This window comes from Sciurus carolinensis, chromosome 2, assembly GCF_902686445.1.
Source record: "Sciurus carolinensis chromosome 2, mSciCar1.2, whole genome shotgun sequence".
Lineage (NCBI taxonomy): Eukaryota > Metazoa > Chordata > Mammalia > Rodentia > Sciuridae > Sciurus > Sciurus carolinensis.
The window spans coordinates 75,885,189-75,912,893 of NC_062214.1; the positions used below are offsets into that span (position 1 = coordinate 75,885,189).

Here is a 27,705-nt window from a genome sequence, read left to right on the forward strand (position 1 = left end):
CAGAGAGGGTCAGGAACACCTCCAACAGTTGAACAAGTTGAGACTTTAACTTCTTAATTATTGTATTTACAGCAAGAGACAACAGAGGCCATAGAAAACTGTGGGGCATATCAGTAAAAGGGAAATAAAGGAATTATTGTAAGATGTAGGTGTTTTGGGGAAAAGTTTGAGGGGGTAGGGGTTGACTCTGGTTTGAGTGCTATGAGGAAACTGCGATAATTCTAGTTTTATGAAATAATGGATATTTAATTTTGGCAAATGCTTTTTCTGCATCAATTGTCATGAACATGTGATTTTTCTTCTTAACCTGAAAATATGGTGGATTACCCTTATTGATTTCCAAATACTGAACCAACCTCGAATTCCTGTAATAAACTCCATTTGGTCATTGTATATAGTTATTTTGTTATATTACTGGATTCTATTTGCAATATTTAAAGAGTTTTGCATTAATGTTCATGAAGTATATCCATCTCCATCTCTAGTTTTCTTTCTTTTCTTTTTCTCTGGTTTTGACATGAAGGTAATTCTGCTGGCTTCACCAAATGTAAGCAGCAGTGTTCCCTCCTCTCATATTTCCTGTCAGAGATTATATAGAATTGTTTTTAATTCTTCTTTGAATACTTAGTGTAATTCTCTAAGAAAGAACTAGTACTGAAGATTTCTTTATGGAGAATTTTTAAATTATGAATTTAATTTACTTAATGGTTATAGGACTATTTGAGTGATTTATTTCTTATTGGATAAGCTGTGGTAGTTGCAGTTTCCTACAAATTGGTTTATTTCATCTAAATGGTGACATTTATGTGTGAAGAATTGTTCATAGTATTCCCTAATTATCCCTTTGATGTCTGCAAAGTTTGTTGTTTCCTGTTTTATTTTTGATGTTTGTAATTTGCTATTGTCTTTCTGTTTTTGTCAGACTTCTTAGTGGTTTATTAATTTTGTTTTTTTCCCAATGAATTCTGCTGTCAATTTAATTGATTTATGTTATTTATTTCCTTTATTCTACTTGATTCCAGCTTATTTCACTCTTCTTTTTCTGGTATTTTGAAGTAAGAGCTTAAGTTGTGATTTCAGACATTTCTTATTCCCTATTTGTATATTTAGGGTTATAAATTTCTCATGAATTTTGAGGTCTTTTATTTTAATTTAATTTGCTGTATTATTTGTTTCACTTGCTACTTCTACCTTTGTTATTTACAGGTACTTGGAGGTTTTCTGGTCATTTTTCTGTATTGATTTCTACCTTGATTCCATTATGATCAGAGAACATTTGGTTTCAATTCTTTTCAATTTGTTGAGGTTAGTGTGACCCAAGTTGTGGTCTACCTTCTTTTGCATTCCTTCAGCACTGGGATGAATGTTCAGATCTCAATTCCAAAGCTATTGAGTGGACTTTCTATGGTGCTGAAGAGAACTGATTGTTTGGTGGTACTTTTACATTCATCAATACCTTGCTGATTTTTTTTTTTAAATCTAGTTGTTCTATCAATTGTTGGGAAAGGAGTGTTGCAGTCCCCAACTATAATGGTGGATTTGTTTACTTCTGCTTTAAGTTCTCAGATTTCCTACTTAATATTTGTTGCTATGCTTTTTGGTGCAATCTAGATTGTTATTTGGATGAATTACCCCTTTTGTCATTCAATAATTCCATTCTGGTTTATCTATATTCTAATATAATGGCATTATTGAGATATAATTGCTAAATCCCACAACCCACCTATCTGAAGAGTACAACTAATTGCCTTTATTACTATGCTCACAGTTGTCTTTAGTCTGAAATCTGTTTTATATAAAATTAATGTGGTAGCTGCTACTGTCTTTAGATTAAGTCTAGCATGGTATATTATTTTCAATCCTTTACTCCTATACCCTTTTACTATCTACTATCATATTTTAAGTGAATTTCAAGTAGACCACGTGTAACTGAGGAATTTTTTTGTAATTTATTCTATAAATATGATTCTTTTAATTAATGTAAGAACAATACATACATAAAGTAATTAATAATAAGTCAAAGCTTAAATTCCCCCATTTTACTTTGTTGTCTGCTTTCATTTGTTTTCTTTTTTCTGCCTTTCTCCAACATAATTGAACATGTATTTTAGAATGCCATCCTAATTTTCTGATTTTCTATGGTGGATTAAATACACTAGCTTTATTGATATGTAATGCATATAGCACATATTGAAAGTGTACAGTTAAGATGGGCCTGGCAGCACAAGCCTATATTTCTTTTTTTTTTTTTCTTTTTTTTCTTTTTTTATTATTGTAAACAAATGGGATACATGTTGTTTCTCTGTTTGTACATGGCGTAAAGGCATACCATTTGTGTAATCATAAATTTACATAGGGTAATGTTGTTTGATTCATTCTGTTATTTTTTTTCCCCTTCCCCTATATTTCCAGCAGCTTAGGAGACTAAGGCAGAAGAATTTCAAGTTCAAAGCCAGCCTTAGCAACTTAGAAGGGCCCTAAGCAACTTAGTGAGACCCTATCTCAAAAAAAAAAAAAAAAAAAATGTGGAATAAAAGGGTGTTGGATCTTGGGATGTGGCTCAGTGGTTAAACACTCTTGGGTTCAATCTCTAGTACAAAAAAAAAAAAAGTGTATGATTAAATGGTTCTTATCTTTGCAGAGTTGTACAGCCATGAACAGGATCAAATTTAGAACACTTTCATTACCTCAAGAAAAGAAAGCCAACTATCCTTTACTGTTCACTTGGCAATTTTCCTGAAGTCCTCAAGCCCTGGACAACCATAATTTTCTATATCCTTATATTTGCCTCTTCTAGATTTTTCATATGAATGGAATCATATAATATATGATCTTTTGTGACTGGCTTCTTTCACTTAATGTTTTCAATTTTCATTAATGTTGTAGCATGTAAGAGAACTTCTTTTCAGAGTTAGATCATGTTCCATGTGTGGATATACACTTTGTTCTCTCTGTGTGTGTTTGTTCCTCTACCGATATTCTCAATCGATGAAACACCCTCAGTTACATGTGGTCTAACACCCTCATCATGTTTCCATTTATGTCTTTAAGCATGATTTCCTTTACTGAATTGAATGTATTTTTTTAGTGGCTGCTTTGCGGCCTTCATTAAGTGTGACATTTCGACCCTCTTACAGGTAGTTTCTGGAGCCTGGTTTTTTTTTTTTTTTTGTATTGGTCTGGCTTCTTAGTTGGTTTCATGTACATTATCTACATTTTCCTGCTTCTTAGCATATCTTATAATTTTTGTTGAGAACTGAACACTTCAGGTCATGTATTTTCATATCTCTGGATCCTGATGCCACTCCCCATCCTGAGGGACTTGTTGTTATTGTTGCTTGCTGCAATGTTTGTCTATTGGTTAGGTTTGTCTGTTTTAATGAAGTTTCTTTCCCTGCATTGTGAAGTCTCTGATGTTTCCTCAAAAGGGAAGCCTTATACATATGTACAACTTCATTGCTTTATTGTTTTAACTTTTTCCTGGGTTGCAAATTGTTTCATGGTCTCACCTGATTAAATGCAGGTCCTTTAATAGAGCTATTCTTTAAGGGAACTCTCTGAGATTTGTCCTGACCCTAGGAGGGCTCTCTTGAGCTGTATTTCCTTGGTTGTCTCTGATAAGCCAGCTGGCTTACACTTTGGTTGTTGCCATTGTGTGCTCCCAGTCCCCTCTTTTTAGCTTAGGGTGAGATCCCCCTTGTTTTTGAGAGGACCCTTATTTCTCAGATTCTATGGTTCCTGAATGAATTGTCTTCTCTTGGTGAGAGCTTCAGAGCCTTCTGTATTTGTGGTCTTTCTCTCTTTCAGAGCATAATCTGCGAACTGGGACTGGGGACCATGGTCCTCTTCTCATAGAGGGGTATCCTTGCTTTACAAATAGGGTATTGGGTGGAGATGGCAGACAATGATCCTCTAGGCTTGGCTCTGCAGGCATGGAACCTCTGCCCTACTCGAGGGCTGGGGAAAGGGTTCTTGGGCCCAGTATTCTCATGTTGCTGCACCTATAATACAACATCCACCCTGAGTGATAAGAAAGCCAGAAACTTCTCAGCTACTCTTACATAGAATTTAACCTTTGCAACATAAAGTGTGGACAGGGGGGGGGGGGGGGGTCAATGAGAAAAGCTGGTGGTCTGCCCTTCCTGGGTGGTCTGCCCTTCCTGGGGACATAATATAACCCTTGACTGGGAATTTTAGAATTCCGGTCTTCTTTGCCTTATCCTTCAAGAGTGGCTCCTCTGTCATGCTGCATTGGGGAAGGGGTATGTGAAGGAGCAGTCACAGACTAACACTGCTCTTATTTAAATTTAGTAGATTTTCTTGAATAAATTACTTCATTTTATGTATACTTTCAGGACATTTCCAATAGTTTTGGCTGTTTTGCTGGGGTATGGACATGGAAGTGCTTACCTTATCAATCTAGAAGTGGGTATCTGCTATAAAGATTTTTAATGTATTTCTTTGTATAATTTTTAGTACTTTTAAAAAATTATATTGTATATACTGAGCATTTCACACTCCACCAGTACAGACATTTTATAAGATCAAATATGGTATAGAAACCATACCTCCTTTTATACCTCTTTATCGTGGTTTATTTATAATTGCTTTAAATTTTTCTTAAACATACTCTGTTATCAATCTATATATCTTTTAACATTGTGGTAAAAATTCACAGAATTAAAATTTTCATCTTAACCATTTCAGTTCAGTAGTGTTAATTAAGTATATTCAAATTGTGGTGCAACAGATCTCTAAGACTTCTTCATCTTGTAACACTGAATTTCTGTATCTACAAAACTCATTCCTACCCACCCCAGCCCCTGGTAACCACCTTACTAGTTTCATTTTCTATGATTTGACTCCTTGAATACTTCATGTAAGTGAATTCACACAATATGCATTCATTTCTAGCTGGCTTATTTCACTTACCATTCCACCTTGAGCTTCACCTTGTTGAAATGTGTGACAGGACTTCTTTCTTTTTTAAGGCTGATTGATATCCCATTGCATGTGTATACCATCTTTTAATCATCTGACAGTGAACATTTGGGTTACTTCCACCTTTTGACAATTGTAGATCATGCTTCTAAGAACAGTATTTTGAGCAGGGCAAGATGGCACACACCCATAATTCCAGCAACTCAGGAGGCTGAGGCAAGAGTATCACAAGTTCAAAGCAAATCTCAGCAACTTAGTGAGACCCTAAGCAGTTTAGTAAAACCCTGTCTCAAAATAAAATTAAAGGACTGGGGATGGAGCTCAGTAGTTAAGCACCCCTAGGTTCAATTCCTAGTACTAGAAAAGAAAAAAAAAAAAAAAAAAAAAAACACTGCTTTGAATTATTTGTGATACATTACACTTAGAACAGCATCAAAAAGGCTCCTCACATTTAGCAGGGCACAGTGGTGGTGCATGGCTGTACTTCTATCTACCTGGGAGGATATGGCAGGAGGATTACTTGAGTTCAAGGCTAGCCTGTACAATATAGTAAGACTCCATCTAAAGAGTAAAAAAAAAAAAAAAAACACAAAGAAGTTTTGTAATATTTGCTCCCATCATCAAACATGATTTAACAAACTCAAGATGAGAAGGAAAGGCTGTTGTAATTACCTTGATTCTTTCCAAGGACCCTTCCTGTCTGTTGTTGATGTCATCTGTTTTTTACTTTGTTTATTGTACATTTCTGTTTTTAAATTTCCTCTTGATTTTTCTTTTCTGAGACCTTCTGTTTTCATATTTGTAATCACTTGTTATAGCATGACTGTGTTAAAAATCCATGCCAAAAATTCACATTGTAGTAATTTTGCTGTGAGTACCTCTTGTCTTTCCTCATTCAGGTTGAAATCTCTCTCATTCTTGATGTATCAAATGACTTAAAAGCTGAAGGTCTTCTGGGAAACATTCTCACCTCTATCCAAGGTTTATAATTAGGCTCTGGGTCTTTCTAAAATCTGGTTTTATTCTGCTGCATATAAGTTGTAGAGCATAGTAGGGTTTGTGCATGCATATAATATAATTTGATCAATTTAATTCCTCATTACTTCCTTTTCCCCTCCCTTCCCCTCCCCATAATCCCCTTCCTTTTCACTAATCATTTGCCTCTTTCTTTCCCCCTTCCTGTAACATCCACATATGATAGAAAACATCCAATATTTGTCTTTCTGACTTATTTTTCACTTAAAACAGAATATGATCCAGCTGTACCATCCCTCAGTATTTATTTGAAATAGTTTAAGCAAGCATAGTACAGTGATTCAGGCAAGTTATAGAATCAACCTAGGTAACTGTCAACAGATGAATGGATAAAGAAAATGTCACACACACAATACACAGTGTTATTCAGCCATAAAAATGAACAAAATTATGTCAATTACAAGAAAATAGATGGAACTAAAACCTGTTTAATTCAGCCTCCCTTGACACTGCTTTAGAGGGGGAAAAGGGAGATTTCCTCCTTATTGACAGATCTGGTGGAAGTACAGGCTACTTGACCTTCATTGACACTCCCTGGATGAGGTGCTTCTTGATATTCTTGGACAGAGACGAGAATAAGTTTCCCAGAAGACCTTTGCTGCTATCATTCTGGCTGTCACTGCCTCCTCTGTGTCTGACACTGAGCAAGGAGTCACAGCAGCTGGCAGGGATGGAAGTCTTGGTTCCTCTGTTGTCCTCTTGGGCTACCCTACGGGAGGAGTTGGGAAATCATATTACAGCATAGCAATGGTGTAAGTCAAGCTTTCTTATCTGGTCTTTGCTGGTATGAGTGAGGCTGAAGCTGAAGATTCGTCTGTGGTGTTTGACTAAAATAGGGCCCTTATTGTATAAAAGTATTTTGTCTTGTTCAACTGTTTCATTTCTATTCCTTTGGCTAGAGAGAATAGACTTGAGGATTATTATTTTCTTTTAATTTAAGAGACAAAAAATGCTTTTTAAAAATCAACTTTCCAGGAAAACTAGTGACTCAATGCACTGCATCTACCATTTTGAAACATATGTGAGACACAAATATAGAACCTGTGGAGCAAGCTACCATTCTTCAATCATCTGAGCAAAAATAAATTGCTGAAAGAACACAGATGACTTAAAAAGTATGGGTTTGTTACTTTACTCACCATTAAAAAGGAAAGGAGAGTGCAAAAGGATGAGTGTGATTGCTTATATACACTGAATTAAAACTTGGGCACTAGAAGTTAAGGCATTTATCTTATAGCATTAACGGATTTTTTTTTTTTTTCTTTTGAACTGCACCTTGCTGGTGTTTCCAGGCTCTTTCTGCCTCTAGTCTAAGTTATATAAGGCAAAAAGACAATTCAGGGAATTAGCCATCAGGTCATTTGTCAGGTCCAATGGTCCCTAGCCAAACCATTTCATCTCTCCACATTTCAGGCTTACAACACTTATTTCATATTTACTTCTCAGTTACTTCTAACATAGTAAGTAGGGTAAAGTATATATTCTTTATCTTCACAGAATGCCCAAAGAACAGGAGATTGCATCACAGGGTATCATAATAAATCTCATCTGGATGGAGGGAACTTTGTCTGAAGTTAAGATGTCATCAGTAGGGACAGCAGCTATTCCTAGTAGGTCATTCGTGTGTAGAAAATGTTTGTGCTTTGTCTGTGTTCAGATAAAGTGGTCCTCCTGTTTTTGTCTTGGTATATCATGATCCCAGAATAGCTTTGTCTTATGCTCATGTCCTATGGAATGTTCATATTGAAAAGGAAACTGCCAAGTCTAACCGTTCATGTCAGGCGGACTCCCTGCAGCCCCAGCTTTGGCCAATTGTACTAGGTCATCTCCAGAGGTCACAGACGTCCTTCCTCCTACTCAGAGGCACTCTCACATTTCCTCTTGTTAATATTCCCCCTCCTGTCTAATTATTGCACACAGTGTTTTGTTGTTGTTGTTGTCGTTTCCAATTTTTGGGGGCATTTTTTGATTCTATGAAGGTCAAATTATCTTTTTAAATTCTATTTTCTAAAATTTTTGTAGTGATTTATATAGAAATGATTTCAACAATTCTCTGCTCCCTGACATTCTATTCACTTCCTCTCTAAGTTCTTCACTTGAGCCAAGAGTCAGTTGGGTTGATTTTATTCTTAAGTAATTTATTTTATGGAAACCCAGGGATGCTATATAGGGTGATTTCCTTTTTGTTGAAACATGTCTTCATAAGTCTTTATTATTTAATGACATTTCGACTGGGTTATGTTTTCTTCCCTTCAGAACTTTGCAAACATCGTTCCGTTGTCCTCTGGCCTCCACTATTATTTTGAAGAACTCTGACACCAATCTCATGTTTTCCCATTAAAAAACATTTTGCCTTCTTATACTGAATCCATAAATTTCTTTATTCTTGATTGAAACAAGCTCATATTTTTTAAAAAGAAGTTTAAATGAGAAAATGCTTTAGAGCTCAGAAAAAAATTGTGCATTATTTTATTTGGTGAATTGGGTGCTTTTATTTCCTTGTTTAAGGTAAAATTTCTTCTGTCTTTTCTCTGAATATATTACCTGTTTCATATCAATGCTTCCTGCCTCTTAAACACCAGTCAAATTTAGGTTGGTTGGATCGCTTTTTTGGGTGTCAGATCTGTATCTTACCTCTGGTTGCTTTAATTCCATTTTCATCTGTGTTTACTGCACTCACCATAATCTCCTTAGGTCAGTTATTTAAGCTGTACCAATATCTCTTCTGTTGCTTGATTATTTCTAATAATCATTCTGTAACAACTCTAAATTCATTTTCTTGAGTCTGATATATCTTGTTCCCCTCATTCTGTTTGTTTAATTATCCCCTTTTTATTATTTTTATAAATTAATTTTTCTTTACATGTGCTACTGAGTGAATGCACTCAAGGTAATTTCTCTCTCTTTTTTAATGGTGATTTCTTCCAGGTTTATGTCTTCATTTGTTATTTATGGGATGTTTCTTTTTTCCCTTCCCTCCTTCCTTTTCCCCTTCCCTCTTGCTTCCTTCCTTCTCTCTTTCTTCTCTACCTCGGACATAGAATACTTTTCTTGTGTTTTCCCTCAGACTATGGAACTGGTTCCTCTGAAACTGCACCTTGCCTTTCCATAGCTGCAGTCTGGCTTCTGAACTGAAAGCTGGACACTCTCCTTTCTACTTCTAAATTTCCTGTTTCTTTCTGATTTTAAAATTTTGTTGTTGATGGTGTCTGTTCTTGTTTTTTTCTTTTGCATTTCATTTTCTTCTTTACTTCTTTGGTCATTGTATGTGACCTCCAACTCCAGTTCAATGTTAGTTAATCTCTGGCTCCAGATGTCTGGTAACTGATCCATACATTATGTCAAAAAGATGACGGCTACAGTTTTCATGGTGATCATTATCAATTTCCACTACTTAATCCACATGGCTTTTCTACTGACTCCTATAATGTGCATCACCTTTTTATGATGTGATTGGGATTAGTTCAACCTTTAACTATAATTTACAGAAAAGATTTATGTCCATTAGGACATTCTTATCAAATAAAGCTGGTCAGTTATGGTGCTGAGCACAGTGCTTTCAGCATTCCAGGATAACTGGCCTCAGATACCTTGGAATATACTTTCTTAATATTCATAATTATACATTAAAACAATTCTTAGTACTTCCAAGATTTAATTTGATACAAAGGTGTAAGATTAATTCTAAGATATTGAAAATGCAGACTTGATGAAGAGGTCACTCTTCCCATTCTAAGTGCTAATTAATCTCATATAGAAAATTCCCCCAAAGGAGTCTCAGGAAATAGGCTATAGCGAGGGAGACTGGCTTCCCAATGCCCACTTGTCCATTCAGATCTTCCATTATTGAAACAATAGCTCTAAATCTAGAGACTCTAACTATGAACAACATTATTTATTGATGAGAGACTCACACTCAATTAGAAAAATACAACTCCCATCTGAGGACTAGGCTTGTTTGCATTTGTTTTCAAAAGCTAATACACGTTTGATAAAAGCTGTTGTTTTGGGGGCTGGGGTTGTGGCCCAGTGCAGAGCGCTAGCCTAGCACGTGTGAGGCACTGGGTTTCATCCTCAGCACCACATAAAAACAAATAAATAAGGATATTGTGTCCATCTACAATTAAAAAAATACATATTTTTAAAAGCTATTGTTTTGGGGGGGAAGGAAAAATATAACAGAATGAATCAAACAGCATTACCCTATGTAAATTTATGATTACACAAGTGGTATGCCTTGATGCCATGTACAAACAGAGAAACAACATGTATCCCATTTGTTTACAATAAAAAATATATATTTTTAAACAGTATGAAATACTGCAAAAAAAAGCTATTGTTTTAATGGAAATGTTTATTTCTGAGTAAGAAGCAGTATGTTTCTAAGAATATTGACAAGAAGTGAGCATTAGCATCAATTAAGCTTGTAAGTCTTATTGGAGAAATTAGATGCAAATCACAAATTTCACTCTGCTCTTATTCTGAAAAATACCAAAAGTGACACACAGTGCCTACCATATCAGTATATCTTGAAAAACAAGTTAATATGTGTGGTGACTGCTTCCTATAGTTAGGTCTTGTCCTGATGGCTTTCTATTTATTAATTCCATCCTCCCAACCACCATAAGAGACAAATGCCATTATTGTTCCCATTGCACAGATGAGGAAAGTGGAGCACAAGGAGATGGGCCCAGGCATCACAGTCCCTATGGCTATGAAGTTAAGTAACATGCCTTACCACTTCTTTGTGAAATGAGAATTTCAATGATGGACAAATTAATACACAGGCAATTCTATAATAATCCTATATTTCTAAAACAATGACTACAACTTAGAAAACAGGGATCTTCCCATCAGACAAATATGGTCAATTATAATGGTGCTACACACAATGCTTTCACACTCAATAACTGAGTTCATATGCCTTGGGATATACTTTTTTCATATTCATAATTGCACCTTAAAACAGTTCTTAGAATTTTAGGATTTAATGTGATTCAAAGGTATTAGATTAATTTTAGGATACTGAAAATCTAGCTTTGAGTCTCCAAGAGGCATCAGAAAGTTGGCAGGTGCTAAGAATAGGCCAAAAGAGGGCTGGGGATATAGCTCAGTTGGTAGAGTGCTTGCCTTGCAAGCACAAGGCCCTGGGTTCAAATTCCCAGCACCACACACACAAAAAAAAAAATAGGCCAAAAGAGTGAAAACAGAAGGGAGGACCTGAGTCCACAGTAATTTCTTTCTGAGAAATCTGCCTGGATGTACTTTAAAACCGCAATCCAGATTTTTATCCTTTTGTTAGATGGCAATAAATAATCATATAGTATAAGTAATGTCTCGTTAGGCATTGGAAATGAAATATCTCATGAAGGGAACATAGGTACATCTCTCTTGGAAATTACAGTTTCATAAGGAAAATGGAATCAGTCACAGAGAGACACAATAGTGCAAAATCACAGCTGTAGTGAGTAGAAGAGATCCCCTGTGCCCTGTTCCCTTTAAGCAGATATTAACAGGGGAGGTTGACCTCACCCCATTAGGAATGAGACCTTAGAACTGAGACCTGAAGAACAAGGAGGAACTTACCAGGCAAAGGCTGCACTGGAACTGATGGAGACAGTAACTCTGGCAGCCAGGCCATTAGAGAGCAAAGATCCCGTGGCAGGAGGAAGCACAGTGTGTCCATGCTAAAAAAAAAAAAAAAAAAAAAAAAAGGATCGGGGATCAGTGTCTAGAACACACAAACTGGGGGCACAGAAAACCAGGAGAACATGGAAAAGTGAACCTATTTCTGTAAGGTAAAGTACACCCACATACTGGCTGATGTGAGCTGATCAGAGAGTGACCAAGAAAAGAAGAGCAAGAGGGAGTTGAATGTAGAGAATTGGAGAGAGGATGGACTGAAGGGCGAGAAGACAAACAAGGAATAGCCAGACAACCTGGAGACCAGCAAGGATAGAAGCTCAGTCTGGGGAGAAACAGGAAGGAGGGAACATCAAGGAAACTAGACCAGCAGAGTCCAAGGCAGAAAGAAAGAGGGGGAATTATCCTGTTGTCTCCTGTTCTCCCCCCTCTCCCAACTACCTTTGTCACTGGCCACTCCATTTAGCCTCCCACTGAGGAGCTAGGGAGCTGCCCCTGTGAGGTACAGAGTAGTACAACCGAGAGGCAAGAAATGAATCTGAGGCAAAGGCCAAGACCAGCCCAGACATAACATACACACATGCTTATAATGCAGCTCCTTAAGTTCCCACCCCCGCAATTCACCTTTTTCTAGAGGTGTGTATCTTTCCTGTTAAATCCCACCTGTCAATTTGAAATCCTAAAAATAATGCCTAGCTTACTCCACAATCTTATTTATTTTTGTTTTAGAATACATTCCCTTGTTATATTAAGTCAAGTGGAGTGCAGAGTTCAACATCAGTTGATTATCTGTATTTATAAGATCACCAAATTTATAATATTTTTGGTTATCTATAAACATCATCCATATTTGCTATTAAAAAGTTAACCCAGGAATTTTATAGTAAGGGAAATGAAATGGTAAAAAAGAAACATTAGTTTTATCCTGGCAGTTTGTCTGAGCAAATTAAGAACAAACATATGTTTCTAAATGTTGAGAGAGGTGGTAGAAACAGATTAGCATATTTGTTCCCAAGGAATGCAGGCATCAACCACAATGGTGTGCTGGTCCGGGGCCGGGGTTCTTTTTCCAAGCAAACCCCACAAATCTTCCTGCAGTATTCCCTGCAGACAGTGATGGACTGATCATCTGGCTAGTCCTTGAAACTGCTCCTTAGAGTCTTAAATTCAGTCACCTCAAAGACATTTTAAACCCTCATCAAAGATATAAAGAGTTCTATCCCCAAAGAGGTTCATTCTCCTGCAATTTATTTAAACTGAGCCTCCTAACTGACAGCTCATCTGACTCTAAAGTTGAACAGATTCTATCAACTGTAAAAATCTCAAAGCCTTAGGACACAGGATTTGAACAGGTTTTATACAAAGGAATATATGCCTATGAAACAGCCTACCCTCATCTTCTGCATGCTTAAGGAATGTATAGCCCTGTCCAAGTTCAGTCTGCTCAGTTGTTTGAAAGCACCTTTGAACACTGGAGATGAGAAACCAAGAGTTTTAAATTTACATCATGATGTATTCCATTGACCGTTTCTTGTAAGTAGAAGAATTGCCAGGGGAAATGCCAACTTTGGACTGTGACATTTGCTTCATTGACTGGGAGTCGTGCACACCAAGTTGAAGCATTCTAAGGCCCTGGCTTTAGGGGTTTTTGATCTATTGGAGTCAAGTAACAAGGTGAAGCAGCCCACTGGTGCCACAACCACCCAGCAACAGAGTTCTCTAAGACAAGGGTCACATTCAAGGTGGGAGAGTGTATGACTTGTACATAATAAAAATTTAAATGATTTTGATCAAATAAGCTGACCAACTATGGCACAAAGTCTAAGTTATAATTATTGATAATTTTAACTAAACTCATTTTTATTCAATATTTACAGTCAACATCATTTTCATTCAATTAACAGTACTTCCCAGATTACATTTTTATTTATTGCTTCATCCATAGGGTAACTTTTAATTACTCATTTTATTTTAAATGATCATTGATTGAAATGTAGTTTTAAAGAAAATACAAAAATCTCATGAACCTGCTAACTAGTTGCCCCAATGGTCATGTTCTGGGGAAATGGAAGTATATCACAACCAGGATATTGGCATGAATCCATTCAAGGTACAAAACATTCCTCATGGTACACATTTTCCTCCCACCTTCACTAGCTCTTTAATGCTCAGCAGCCATCAATCTGCTTCCATTTCTATACCGTCATTTAAGGAATGCTGTATAAATGGAATCATACAAAACAGAAACATGAGGCTTAACTTTTTCTTATTTCACTCAGCGTAACTTTCTGGAGACTCATCCAAGGGATTCATTGTACAATAAAGTGTTTATTTTTATAAATAGCATTCCATAGTATAAATATACCAGTTTCTTTCTTTCCTTTTCTTGAAAGTTTTTGAGGACATTGTTATTTTTTAAAAAATTTTTTATTAATGCATTATAATTATACATAATAATGGAGTTTATTATAACCTATTCTTACATGAATACAGGTAATTGAATCAATTTCATTTCCTGGAAGCTCCACATTTCCTCCCTCCCCTGATTCCCTTTTTCAATTCTTCTAATCTCCCTTCTATTTTCATGAGATCCCTTTTTAATTTTTTTTTCTCTCAAGCTTCCACAAATAAGAGAGAACATATGACCCTTGACTTTCTTTCTGGCTTATTTTGTTCAACATGTTGTTCTTTAGTCCCATCCATTTTTCTGCAACTGACATATTTTCATTCTTTTCATGGCTGAATGAAACTGTTCTGGGTATATACTACATTTTATTTATCCATTCATCTATTGGCACACACCTAGTCTGGCTCCATAACTTGCAAACACAGATATGCATGTATCACTATAGTATGCAACTTTTAATTCTTTAGGACAAAGACCAAGGAGTGGTATAGCTGGTCATATGGGGGTTTCATTCCTAGTATTTTGAAGAACTTCCATACTGATTTTCACAAAGGTACACTAGGTCACAATCCAATACACAGTGTATAAGTGTATCTTATCCCCCACATCCTTATCAGCACTTATTATTACTTGTATTCTTGATGATTGCCATTATAAACTGGATTGAGATGAAATCTCAGTGTAGTTCTGATTTGCACTCCCCTGACTGCTAATGTTGAACATTTTTTTTTTTCAAATATTTGCTGGCCATTTGAATTTTTTCTTTTAAGCAATATCTGTCAAGTTAATTTGCCCATTTATTGATTGGGTTATTTGTTTGTTTGTTTGTTTGTTTTTTGGTGTGAACTTTTGGAATCCTTTAGGTGTTCTAGCTATTGTTCCTCTCCCATAAGAGAAATTGTCAAAAATCTTCTTCCATTCTATAGACTCTCTTCACCCCCTTGTTTCCTTTGCTGTGAAGAGTGTTTTAATTTGATACTATTCCATTTATTAATCTTTGGTATTATTTCCTGAGCTTCAGCTGTCCTATTAAGGAAGTCATTGCCTGAGCCTATATGTTGGAGTGTTGTCCCTTTTTATCTTCTAGCATTTACAAAGTTTCTGATCTAATCCTAGGTCTATTATCCACTTTCAATTGACTTTTATGTAGGGTGGGATAGGAATCTAGTTTCATTCGTCTACATATAAATATCCACTTTTTCCAGCATCATTTGTTAAAAAGACTAGTTTCTCCAACATATGTTTCAGTACATTTGTCAAAGATCAGATAAGTTTATCTGTGTTGAGTTTGTCTCTGTCTTTTATTCAACTGGTCTGTATGTCTAATATCAATACTATACAGTGTTATTCTTGCTCTGTAATATATTTGGAAGTTAAGAATGTGATGCTTCTAGCATTGTTCTTTTTGCTCAGAATTGGCTATTCTGGGTCTTTTATTCTTTCATATAAGAATGTTTTTCCTAAAATGGACTCTGAAGAATATCATTGGTATTTTGGTGGGCATTGCATTGAATCTGTAGATCACTTTTGGTAAAATGGCCATTTTAGCAATATTAACTCTTCCTACTGAAGAACATGGGAGCTCATTCCATATTCTGGTGTCTTCTATTTCTCTTCTCAGTGTTCTGTAGTTTTCATTGTAAAGGTCTTTCTGTTTGGTCAGCTTTATTCCTAGACTATAATAGCATCATCATCATCATCATCATCATCATCATCATCATCATCTTATCTCATTGTGTTATAGTTTCTTGAATTACTCACCCATTTAAGGAAATTAGGACTATTTCTAGATTTTGCTATTACAAATAAAGCTTCTATAAGCATAGGTATATAAGTTTTCATGTGAACATAAATTTTCAATTTCTGGGGTAAATCCCCAGGAGTGTAATTGCTGGGTCATATAGTAGTTATATATTTAGTGGGGTTTTTTTAAAGGGACCATCAAATCAATTTCCCCAGTAACTGTATTACTTTATGCTCCAGTCAGCAATAAACAAATGATCCTCACTGGCATTTGTCACTTTTTTTTAATTTCATTGCAATAGATGTATAGTAATTCGTCATTATGGTTTTAATTTGTAATTTCCTTGATGACTAATGATACTGAACATCTTTACATGTGATATTTGTTATCTTTTTATCCTCCTAAGAGAAATGTCTCTGACTTCCGATGATTTTATAATGGATTAATTGGTTTTTTACTGTTGAATTTTGAGAGTTCTTTGTATAACAAGATATGCTAATTACACAAACTTGACCATTATATATTGTTTACATACTTCGAAACAACACAATGTACTCCAAAATATTTACAGTTATTGTCAACAAAAAAACAAAGGATGTATATTTGTATTAGTCTATTACTGAGCTTCTCTTTTCCTTTGATTTGTCTATTCATCTCTTCATTATTGCTCCACAATCTTGATTGCTACAGTCTCAAAACCAGGTAGATTTCTCCTTCCCACTTTATTCTTTTCCAAAATATTTTATTCTGGTTCCTTAATGTTTTCATATGTTTTGCCATTATCTTGTGTATGTCTACAAAGAATCTTGCAGGGATTTTGATAGGAATTATATTAAAGTTGCATGTCAGTGTAAAGAAACTTGGCACCTTGATTATGTTCAATTTTGTAATCCTTTAATCTCTTTATTTATTTGAATCTTCTTTGATTTCTGTTATCATGACTGTAGCTTTCAGAATTCAGATCCTGTACATGTTTTGTCAGATTTACATTTGCATATTTTCTAAGCAATTATAAATTGTATTGTACCTTTAATTTCAGGATGCATAGTTCATAACCCCTATACAGAAACACAATTGATGTTTGTATGTTTATCTTATATCATGTGACCTTGCTGAACTAACTTCTTTTTTTTTTTATTTATTTTTTTATTTTTTTACGTTTACATAGGGTAATGATGTTTATTTTATTTTTCCCCTCCCTCCCACCCCTCCCACCCCTCCCACCCCTCTTTTCCCTCTACACAGTCCTTCTTTCCTTCATTCTTACCGCTCTCCTTAGCCTAAACCTAACCTTAAACCTAATGCTAGCCCGTCCCACCCCCCATTATATGTCCTCATCCGCTTATCAGCGAGATCATTCGTCCTTTAGTTTTTTGAGATTGGCTTATCTCACTTAGCATGATATTCTCCAATTTCGACCATTTACCTACAAATGCCATAATTTTATCATTCTTCATTGCGGAGTAATATTCCATTGTATAAATATGCCACAGTTTCTTTATCCATTCATCCACTGAAGGGCATCTAGGTTGGTTCCACAATCTGGCTATGGTGAATTGAGCAGCAATGAACATTGATGTGGCTGTATCTCTGTAGTATGCTGATTTTAAGTCCTTTGGGTATAGGCCAAGGAGTGGGATAGCTGGGTCAAATGGTGTTTCCATTCCAAGCTTTCTGAGGAATCTCCACACTGCTTTCCAGAGTGGCTGCACTAATTTGCAACCCCACCAGCAATGTATGAGTGTTCCTTTTTCACCACATCCTCGCCAACACCTATTGTTGCTTGTATTCTTGATAATCGCCATTCTAATTGGGGTGAGATGAAATCTTAGGGTAGTTTTGATTTGCATTTCCCTTATTACTAGGGATGTTGAATATTTTTTCATATATCTGGTGATTACTTGTACATCTTCTTCTGTGAAGTGTCTGTTCATTTCCTTAGCCCATTTGTTGATTGGATTATTTGTATTCTTCGTGTAGAGTTTTTTGAGTTCTTTATAGATTCTGGAAATTAGCGCTCTATCTGAGGTATGGTTGGCAAAGATATTCTCCCACTCTGTAGGCTCTCTCTTCACATTTCTGATAGTTTCCTTTGCTGAGAGAAAGCTTTTTAGTTTGAATCTATCCCAGTTGTTGATTCTTGCTTTTATTTCTTGTGCTATGGGAGTCCTGTTAAGGAAATCTGATCCTAAGCCAACAAGTTGAAGATTTGGACCTACTTTTTCTTCTATAAGATGCAGGGTCTCTGGTCTGATTCCGAGGTCCTTGATCCATTTTGAGTTGAGTTTTGTGTAGGGTGAGAGATAGGGGTTTAATTTCATTCTATTGCATATAGTTTTCCAGTTTTCCCAGCACCATTTGTTGAAGAGGCTATCTTTTCTCCATTGCATATTTTTGGCCCCTTTGTCTAGTATGAGAAAATTGTATTTATTTGGGTGTGTGTCCATGTCCTCTATTCTGTACCATTGATCTACCCGTCTATTTTGGTACCAATACCATGCCGTTTTTGTTACTATTGCTTTGTAGTAGAGTTGAAGATCTGGTATTGCGATACCCCCTGCTTCGCTCTTGCTACTGAGGATTGCTTTAGCTATTCTAGGTTTTTTATTCTTCCAGATGAATTTCATAATTGCTTGCTCTATTTCTGCAAGGTACATCATTGGGATTTTAATTGGAATTGCATTGAATCTGTATAGCACTTTAGGTAGTATAGCCATTTTGACGATATTAATTCTGCCTATCCAGGAACATGGGAGATCTTTCCATCTTCTAAGGTTTTCTTGAATTTCTTTCTTTAGTGTTCTGTAGTTCTCATTGTAGAGGTCTTTCACCTCTTTTGTGAGATTGATTCCCAAGTATTTTATTTTTTTCGATGCTATTGTGAATGGGGTAGTTTTCCTAATTTCTCTTTCTGAAGATTCATCACTTATGTATAAAAATGCATTGGATTTATGAGCATTGATCTTGTAACCTGCTACTTTACTGAATTCACTTATGAGTTCTAAAAGTTTTCTGGTGGAATTTCCAGGTTCCTCTAAATATATAATCATGTCATCAGCGAACAGGGATAGTTTGAGTTCTTCTTTTCCTATTTGTATCCCTTTAATTTCTTTGGTTTGTCTGATTGCTCTGGCTAGAGTCTCAAGGACGATGTTGAATAGAAGTGGTGAAAGAGGGCATCCCTGCCTTGTTCCAGTTTTTAGGGGGAACGCTTTCAGTTTTTCACCATTTAGAATGATATTAGCCATGGGCTTAGCGTAGATGGCCTTTATAATGTTTAGGAATGTTCCCACTACCCCAATTTTTTCTAGTATTTTGAGCATGAAGTGATGCTCTATTTTATCAAATGCTTTTTCTGCATCTATTGAAATAATCATGTGATTCTTAACTTTAAGTCTGTTGATATGGTGAATGACATTTATTGATTTCCGAATGTTGAACCAACCTTGCATCCCTGGGATAAAACCCACTTGATCGTGGTGCACTATCTTTTTAATATATATTTGTATGCGATTTGCTAAAATTTTGTTGAGAATTTTTGCATCGATGTTCATTAAGGATATTGGTCTGAAATTTTCTTTCCTCGATGTGTCTCTGTCTGGTTTATGTATCAGGGTGATATTGGCTTCATAGAACGAGTTTGGGAGGGTTCCCTCCTCTTCTATTTCATGGAATAGTTTGAGGAGTATTGGAATGAGCTCTTCTTTAAAGGTTTTGTGGAACTCGGCTGAGAACCCATCTGGTCCTGGACTTTTCTTTTTGGTAGGCTTTTGATGACCTCTTCTATTTCATTGCTTGAAATTGGTTTATTTAAGTTGTGTATGTCCTCCTCGTTCAGTTTAGGTAGTTCATATGTCTCTAGAAATTTGTTGATGTCTTCGAGGTTTTCTGTTTTGTTGGAGTATAGATTTTCGAAATAGTTTCTAATTATGTTTTGTATTTCACTCGTGTCTGTTGTGATGTTTCCTTGTTCATTCCGAATTTTAGTAATTTGAGTTTTCTCCCTCTTTCTCTTTGTTAGTGTGGCTAAGGGTTTATCAATTTTATTTATTTTTTCAAAGCACCAACTACTTATTTTGTTAATTTTTCCGATTGTTTCTTTTGTTTCGATTTCGTTGATTTCGGCTCTCATTTTAACTATTTCCTGTCTTCTACTACTTTTGGTATTGGTCTGCTCTTCTTTTTCTAGTGCTTTGAGCTGTAGTGTTAAGTCGTTTATTTGTGATTTCTACTTCTTTTTTTGAATGCACCCCATGAAATAAATCTTCCTCTAAGTACTGCTTTCATAGTGTCCCAGAGATTTTGATATGATGTGTCTTTGTTCTCGTTTACTTCTAAGAATTTTTTTATTTCCCTCCTGATGTCTTCTGTTATCCATTCATCATATAATAGTGTATTATTTAGTCTCCAGGTATTGGAGAAGTTTCTGTTTTTTATTCTGTCATTTATTTCTAATTTCAATCCATTATGATCTGATAGAGTACAAGGTAGTATCTCTATCTTCTTGTATTTACTAACAGTAGCTTTGTGGCATAAAATATGGTCTATTTTAGAGAAGGATCCATGTGCTGCTGAGAAGAAAGTGTATTCATTCTTTGTTGGAGGGTATATTCTATATATGTCCGTTAAGTCTAAATTGCTGATTGTGCTGTTGAGATCTATAGTTTCTTTATTCAATTTTTGTTTGGACGATCTATCCAGTGGTGAGAGAGGTGTGTTAAAATCGCCTATTATTATTGTGTTGTGGTCTATTTGATTTCTGGAATTGAGAAGGATTTGTTTGACATACGTGGATGAGCCAATGTTCGGGGCATAGATATTTATGATTGCTATGTCTTGCTGATTTATGCTTCCCTTAAGCAGCATGTAATGTCCTTCTTTATCCCTTCTGACTAGTTTTGGTTTGAAGTCCACATTATCTGAGATGAGGATGGATACTCCAGCTTTTTTGCTGTGTCCGTGTGCATGGTATGTTTTTCCCCATCCTTTCACCTTTAGTCTATGGGTGTCTCTTTCTATGAGATGAGTCTCTTGCAGGCAGCATATTGTTGGATTTTTCTTTTTAATCCAATCTGCCAGTCTGTGTCTTTTGATTGATGAATTCAGGCCATTAACATTCAGGGTTATTATTGTGATATGATTTGTATTCCCAGTCAATTGACTCATATTTGTTTTTGACATGATTTGGTTTCTCCTTTATTTGGCTATTCCTTTAGGCTAGCGCCTCCTGTTGCTGATTTGCATCGTTGTTTTTCATCTCTTCCTCATGGAATATTTTGCTGAGAATGTTCTGTAATGCTGGCTTTCTTTTTGTAAATTCCTTTAGCTTTTGTTTATCATGGAAGGATCTTATTTCATCGTCAAATTTGAAGGTAAGTTTTGCTGGGTATAAGATTCTTGGTTGGCATCCGTTTTCTTTCAGGGCTTGGTATATGTTGTTCCAGGCCCTTCTAGCTTTTAGGGTCTGGATTGAAAAATCTGCTGATATTCTTATTGGTTTCCCTCTGAATGTAATTTGATTCTTTTCTCTCGCGGCCTTTAAAATTCTGTCTTTATTTTGTATGTTAGGTATTTTCATAATAATGTGCCTAGGTGTGGGTCTGTTGTAATTTTGTATGTTTGGAGTTCTATAAGCCTCTTGTACTTGGTTTTCCATTTCATTCTTCAGATTTGGGAAATTTTCTGTTATTATTTCATTGAATAGATTGTTCATTCCTTTGGTTTGTTTCTCTAAGCCTTCCTCAATCCCAATAATTCTCAAATTTGGCCTTTTCATGATATCCCATAGTTCTTGGAGATTCTGTTCATGATTTCTTACCATCTTCTCTGTTTGTTCAACTTTGTTTTCAAGGTTAAATATTTTGTCTTCAATGTCTGAGGTTCTGTCTTCCAGGTGTTCTATCCTATTGGTTATACTTTCTATGGAGTTTTTAACTTGGTTTATTGTTTCCTTCATTTCAAGGATTTCAGTTTGGTTTTTTTTTCAGTATCTCTAACTCTTTATTGAAATGATCTTTTGCTTCCCGTATTTGGTCTTTTAACTGTTGATTGGTGTGATCATTTAATGCCTGCATTTGCTCTTTCATCTCCTCCTTCAATGCCTGCATTTGCTCTTTCATCTCCTCATTAGCTTCCCTGATCGTTTTAATTACGTACATTCTGAACTCCCTTTCTGACATTTCTTCTGCTGTGCTGTCATTGGGTTTTATTGATGTAGTATCTAGGTTTGTTTGGGACATTTTCTTCCCTTGTTTTCTCATAATGGTCAGTTGTCAGTGGGACCCTGAGATATTGCAGTTTTCCACTATTGGCTTATAGTGTCCCAGTAGATTTCCAGTGTATCACCTCCCAGCCTTCAGTAGCCTGATGTCTTGGAGGAATCTGATAAAGCAGCTCATTCGAAGAATACTGCCCCTAGCCCCATACTGGTTCCACGTTTTGGAACTGGCTCTGTGCGGAAATGCTCTCACTGTGGGCCTGCACCGTGCAGCTGGCCGTGTGGGAAGAGCCCACTGCCGGAGTGTGGAAGACTACCTTGGGAAGACTCTAGCTGCCCTGCCCGGCTCCACTAAGCCACCTCTATCTGGGCCTGCCACCCGGGCTGAGCTTTACCCAGTGGGCAGACTCACCCGTGGCTCTATTTCAATCCGAGTCTCTCTATGCCTCCCCCTCTTAGCTCCTGGGTTCTGGAGCGACCGGGTGTGCAGTCTCCCTCTAGGCTGCTATCTTGGATCTCCCCGTGAAGAGAGCCCACAGCCAGAGTGGGCAGAGCCGCCTGAAGAGGTCTCCGGCTGCCCTGCCCTGATCTCTGAGGCTGCTTGCAGATCGAGGCTCTCCGCTGGTTCTTTGCAGGAGTACACTGCGCTGCAGCGGCTCCGGGACTCAGAGCCTGCTCTGTTCAGAAAGGCTCTCACTAGCGGGCCAGTTCTGTTCGAGAACCTAGAGAAGCTGGCTGTGTGGGCGGGGCCCACCGCCGGAGTGCGCAGGACTGCCTGTGGATGACTCTAGCTGCCCTGCCCGGCTCCGCTAAGCCACCTCTATCTGGGCCTGCCACCCGGGCCGAGCTTTACCCAGTGGGCAGACTCACCCGTGGCTCCACTTCAGTCCGAGTCTCTCAATGCCTCCCCTTCTTAACTCCTGGGTTCTGGAGCGACTGGGGGTGCAGTCTCCCTCTAGGCCGCCATCTTGGATCGCCCCATGAAGAGAGCCCGCAGCCGGAGTGGGCAGAGCCACCTGAAGAGGTCTCCGGCTGCCCTGCCCTGATCCCTGAGGCTGCTTGCAGATTGAGGCTCTCCGCTGGTTCTTTGCAGGAGTACACTGCGCTGCGGCAGCTCCGGGACTCGGAGCCTGCTCTGTTCAGAAAGGCTCTCACTAGCGGGCCAGTTCCGTTCCGAGAACCTGGAGAAGCTCTGAACTAACTTCTTATTTCTACTATTTTTTACATAGGGTAATGATGTTTATTTTATTTTTCCCCTCCCTCCCACCCCTCCCACCCCTCCCACCCCTCTTTTCCCTCTACACAGTCCTTCTTTCCTTCATTCTTACCGCTCTCCTTAGCCTAAACCTAACCTTAAACCTAATGCTAGCCCGTCCCACCCCCCATTATATGTCCTCATCCGCTTATCAGCGAGATCATTCGTCCTTTAGTTTTTTGAGATTGGCTTATCTCACTTAGCATGATATTCTCCAATTTCGACCATTTACCTACAAATGCCATAATTTTATCATTCTTCATTGCGGAGTAATATTCCATTGTATAAATATGCCACAGTTTCTTTATCCATTCATCAACTGAAGGGCATCTAGGTTGGTTCCACAATCTGGCTATGGTGAATTGAGCAGCAATGAACATTGATGTGGCTGTATCTCTGTAGTATGCTGATTTTAAGTCCTTTGGGTATAGGCCAAGGAGTGGGATAGCTGGGTCAAATGGTGTTTCCATTCCAAGCTTTCTGAGGAATCTCCACACTGCTTTCCAGAGTGGCTGCACTAATTTGCAACCCCACCAGCAATGTATGAGTGTTCCTTTTTCACCACATCCTCGCCAACACCTATTGTTGCTTGTATTCTTGATAATCGCCATTCTAATTGGGGTGAGATGAAATCTTAGGGTAGTTTTGATTTGCATTTCCCTTATTACTAGGGATGTTGAATATTTTTTCATATATCTGGTGATTACTTGTACATCTTCTTCTGTGAAGTGTCTGTTCATTTCCTTAGCCCATTTGTTGATTGGATTATTTGTATTCTTCGTGTAGAGTTTTTTGAGTTCTTTATAGATTCTGGAAATTAGCGCTCTATCTGAGGTATGGTTGGCAAAGATATTCTCCCACTCTGTAGGCTCTCTCTTCACATTTCTGATAGTTTCCTTTGCTGAGAGAAAGCTTTTTAGTTTGAATCTATCCCAGTTGTTGATTCTTGCTTTTATTTCTTGTGCTATGGGAGTCCTGTTAAGGAAATCTGATCCTAAGCCAACAAGTTGAAGATTTGGACCTACTTTTTCTTCTATAAGATGCAGGGTCTCTGGTCTGATTCCGAGGTCCTTGATCCATTTTGAGTTGAGTTTTGTGTAGGGTGAGAGATAGGGGTTTAATTTCATTCTATTGCATATAGTTTTCCAGTTTTCCCAGCACCATTTGTTGAAGAGGCTATCTTTTCTCCATTGCATATTTTTGGCCCCTTTGTCTAGTATGAGAAAATTGTATTTATTTGGGTTTGTGTCCATGTCCTCTATTCTGTACCATTGATCTACCCGTCTATTTTGGTACCAATACCATGCCGTTTTTGTTACTATTGCTTTGTAGTAGAGTTGAAGATCTGGTATTGCGATACCCCCTGCTTCGCTCTTGCTACTGAGGATTGCTTTAGCTATTCTAGGTTTTTTATTCTTCCAGATGAATTTCATAATTGCTTGCTCTATTTCTGCAAGGTACATCATTGGGATTTTAATTGGAATTGCATTGAATCTGTATAGCACTTTAGGTAGTATAGCCATTTTGACGATATTAATTCTGCCTATCCAGGAACATGGGAGATCTTTCCATCTTCTAAGGTTTTCTTGAATTTCTTTCTTTAGTGTTCTGTAGTTCTCATTGTAGAGGTCTTTCACCTCTTTTGTGAGATTGATTCCCAAGTATTTTATTTTTTTCGATGCTATTGTGAATGGGGTAGTTTTCCTAATTTCTCTTTCTGAAGATTCATCACTTATGTATAAAAATGCATTGGATTTATGAGCATTGATCTTGTAACCTGCTACTTTACTGAATTCACTTATGAGTTCTAAAAGTTTTCTGGTGGAATTTCCAGGTTCCTCTAAATATATAATCATGTCATCAGCGAACAGGGATAGTTTGAGTTCTTCTTTTCCTATTTGTATCCCTTTAATTTCTTTGGTTTGTCTGATTGCTCTGGCTAGAGTCTCAAGGACGATGTTGAATAGAAGTGGTGAAAGAGGGCATCCCTGCCTTGTTCCAGTTTTTAGGGGGAACGCTTTCAGTTTTTCACCATTTAGAATGATATTAGCCATGGGCTTAGCGTAGATGGCCTTTATAATGTTTAGGAATGTTCCCACTACCCCAATTTTTTCTAGTATTTTGAGCATGAAGTGATGCTCTATTTTATCAAATGCTTTTTCTGCATCTATTGAAATAATCATGTGATTCTTAACTTTAAGTCTGTTGATATGGTGAATGACATTTATTGATTTCCGAATGTTGAACCAACCTTGCATCCCTGGGATAAAACCCACTTGATCGTGGTGCACTATCTTTTTAATATATATTTGTATGCAATTTGCTAAAATTTTGTTGAGAATTTTTGCATCGATGTTCATTAAGGATATTGGTCTGAAATTTTCTTTCCTCGATGTGTCTCTGTCTGGTTTATGTATCAGGGTGATATTGGCTTCATAGAACGAGTTTGGGAGGGTTCCCTCCTCTTCTATTTCATGGAATAGTTTGAGGAGTATTGGAATGAGCTCTTCTTTAAAGGTTTTGTGGAACTCGGCTGAGAACCCATCTGGTCCTGGACTTTTCTTTTTTGGTAGGCTTTTGATGACCTCTTCTATTTCATTGCTTGAAATTGGTTTATTTAAGTTGTGTATGTCCTCCTCGTTCAGTTTAGGTAGTTCATATGTCTCTAGAAATTTGTTGATGTCTTCGAGGTTTTCTGTTTTGTTGGAGTATAGATTTTCGAAATAGCTTCTAATTATGTTTTGTATTTCACTCGTGTCTGTTGTGATGTTTCCTTGTTCATTCCGAATTTTAGTAATTTGAGTTTTCTCCCTCTTTCTCTTTGTTAGTGTGGCTAAGGGTTTATCAATTTTATTTATTTTTTCAAAGCACCAACTACTTATTTTGTTAATTTTTCCGATTGTTTCTTTTGTTTCGATTTCGTTGATTTCGGCTCTCATTTTAACTATTTCCTGTCTTCTACTACTTTTGGTATTGGTCTGCTCTTCTTTTTCTAGTGCTTTGAGCTGTAGTGTTAAGTCGTTTATTTGTGATTTCTACTTCTTTTTTTGAATGCACCCCATGAAATAAATCTTCCTCTAAGTACTGCTTTCATAGTGTCCCAGAGATTTTGATATGATGTGTCTTTGTTCTCGTTTACTTCTAAGAATTTTTTTATTTCCCTCCTGATGTCTTCTGTTATCCATTCATCATATAATAGTGTATTATTTAGTCTCCAGGTATTGGAGAAGTTTCTGTTTTTTATTCTGTCATTTATTTCTAATTTCAATCCATTATGATCTGATAGAGTACAAGGTAGTATCTCTATCTTCTTGTATTTACTAACAGTAGCTTTGTGGCATAAAATATGGTCTATTTTAGAGAAGGATCCATGTGCTGCTGAGAAGAAAGTGTATTCATTCTTTGTTGGAGGGTATATTCTATATATGTCCGTTAAGTCTAAATTGCTGATTGTGCTGTTGAGATCTATAGTTTCTTTATTCAATTTTTGTTTGGACGATCTATCCAGTGGTGAGAGAGGTGTGTTAAAATCGCCTAGTATTATTGTGTTGTGGTCTATTTGATTTCTGGAATTGAGAAGGATTTGTTTGACATACGTGGATGAGCCAATGTTCGGGGCATAGATATTTATGATTGCTATGTCTTGCTGATTTATGCTTCCCTTAAGCAGCATGTAATGTCCTTCTTTATCCCTTCTGACTAGTTTTGGTTTGAAGTCCACATTATCTGAGATGAGGATGGATACTCCAGCTTTTTTGCTGTGTCCGTGTGCATGGTATGTTTTTCCCCATCCTTTCACCTTTAGTCTATGGGTGTCTCTTTCTATGAGATGAGTCTCTTGCAGGCAGCATATTGTTGGATTTTTCTTTTTAATCCAATCTGCCAGTCTGTGTCTTTGATTGATGAATTCAGGCCATTAACATTCAGGGTTATTATTGTGATATGATTTGTATTCCCAGTCAATTGACTCATATTTGTTTTTGACATGATTTGGTTTCTCCTTTATTTGGCTATTCCTTTAGGCTAGCGCCTCCTGTTGCTGATTTGCATCGTTGTTTTTCATCTCTTCCTCATGGAATATTTTGCTGAGAATGTTCTGTAATGCTGGCTTTCTTTTTGTAAATTCCTTTAGCTTTTGTTTATCATGGAAGGATCTTATTTCATCGTCAAATTTGAAGGTAAGTTTTGCTGGGTATAAGATTCTTGGTTGGCATCCGTTTTCTTTCAGGGCTTGGTATATGTTGTTCCAGGCCCTTCTAGCTTTTAGGGTCTGGATTGAAAAATCTGCTGATATTCTTATTGGTTTCCCTCTGAATGTAATTTGATTCTTTTCTCTCGCGGCCTTTAAAATTCTGTCTTTATTTTGTATGTTAGGTATTTTCATAATAATGTGCCTAGGTGTGGGTCTGTTGTAATTTTGTATGTTTGGAGTTCTATAAGCCTCTTGTACTTGGTTTTCCATT

General features: G+C 36.9%; 1 protein-coding gene and 1 long non-coding RNA gene across 2 annotated transcripts in view; one reads left to right on the forward strand and one right to left on the reverse strand.

Moving 5' to 3' along the window:
- Gabrg3 (gamma-aminobutyric acid type A receptor subunit gamma3) overlaps positions 1–27,705 on the forward strand; it is a 640,380-nt gene that overhangs the window by 578,142 nt on the left and 34,533 nt on the right. The gene's annotated exons all lie outside the window — the stretch shown is intronic.
- The window catches only part of LOC124976857 (uncharacterized), a 163,081-nt gene continuing 141,884 nt past the window's right edge, over positions 6,509–27,705 (reverse strand). Inside the window, exons 2-3 of the long non-coding RNA XR_007107080.1 lie at positions 11,563–11,663; positions 6,509–6,685 (exon numbers count right to left, since the gene is read on the reverse strand). This is a non-coding gene — a long non-coding RNA (uncharacterized LOC124976857). The remainder of the gene's footprint in view (positions 6,686–11,562; positions 11,664–27,705) is intronic.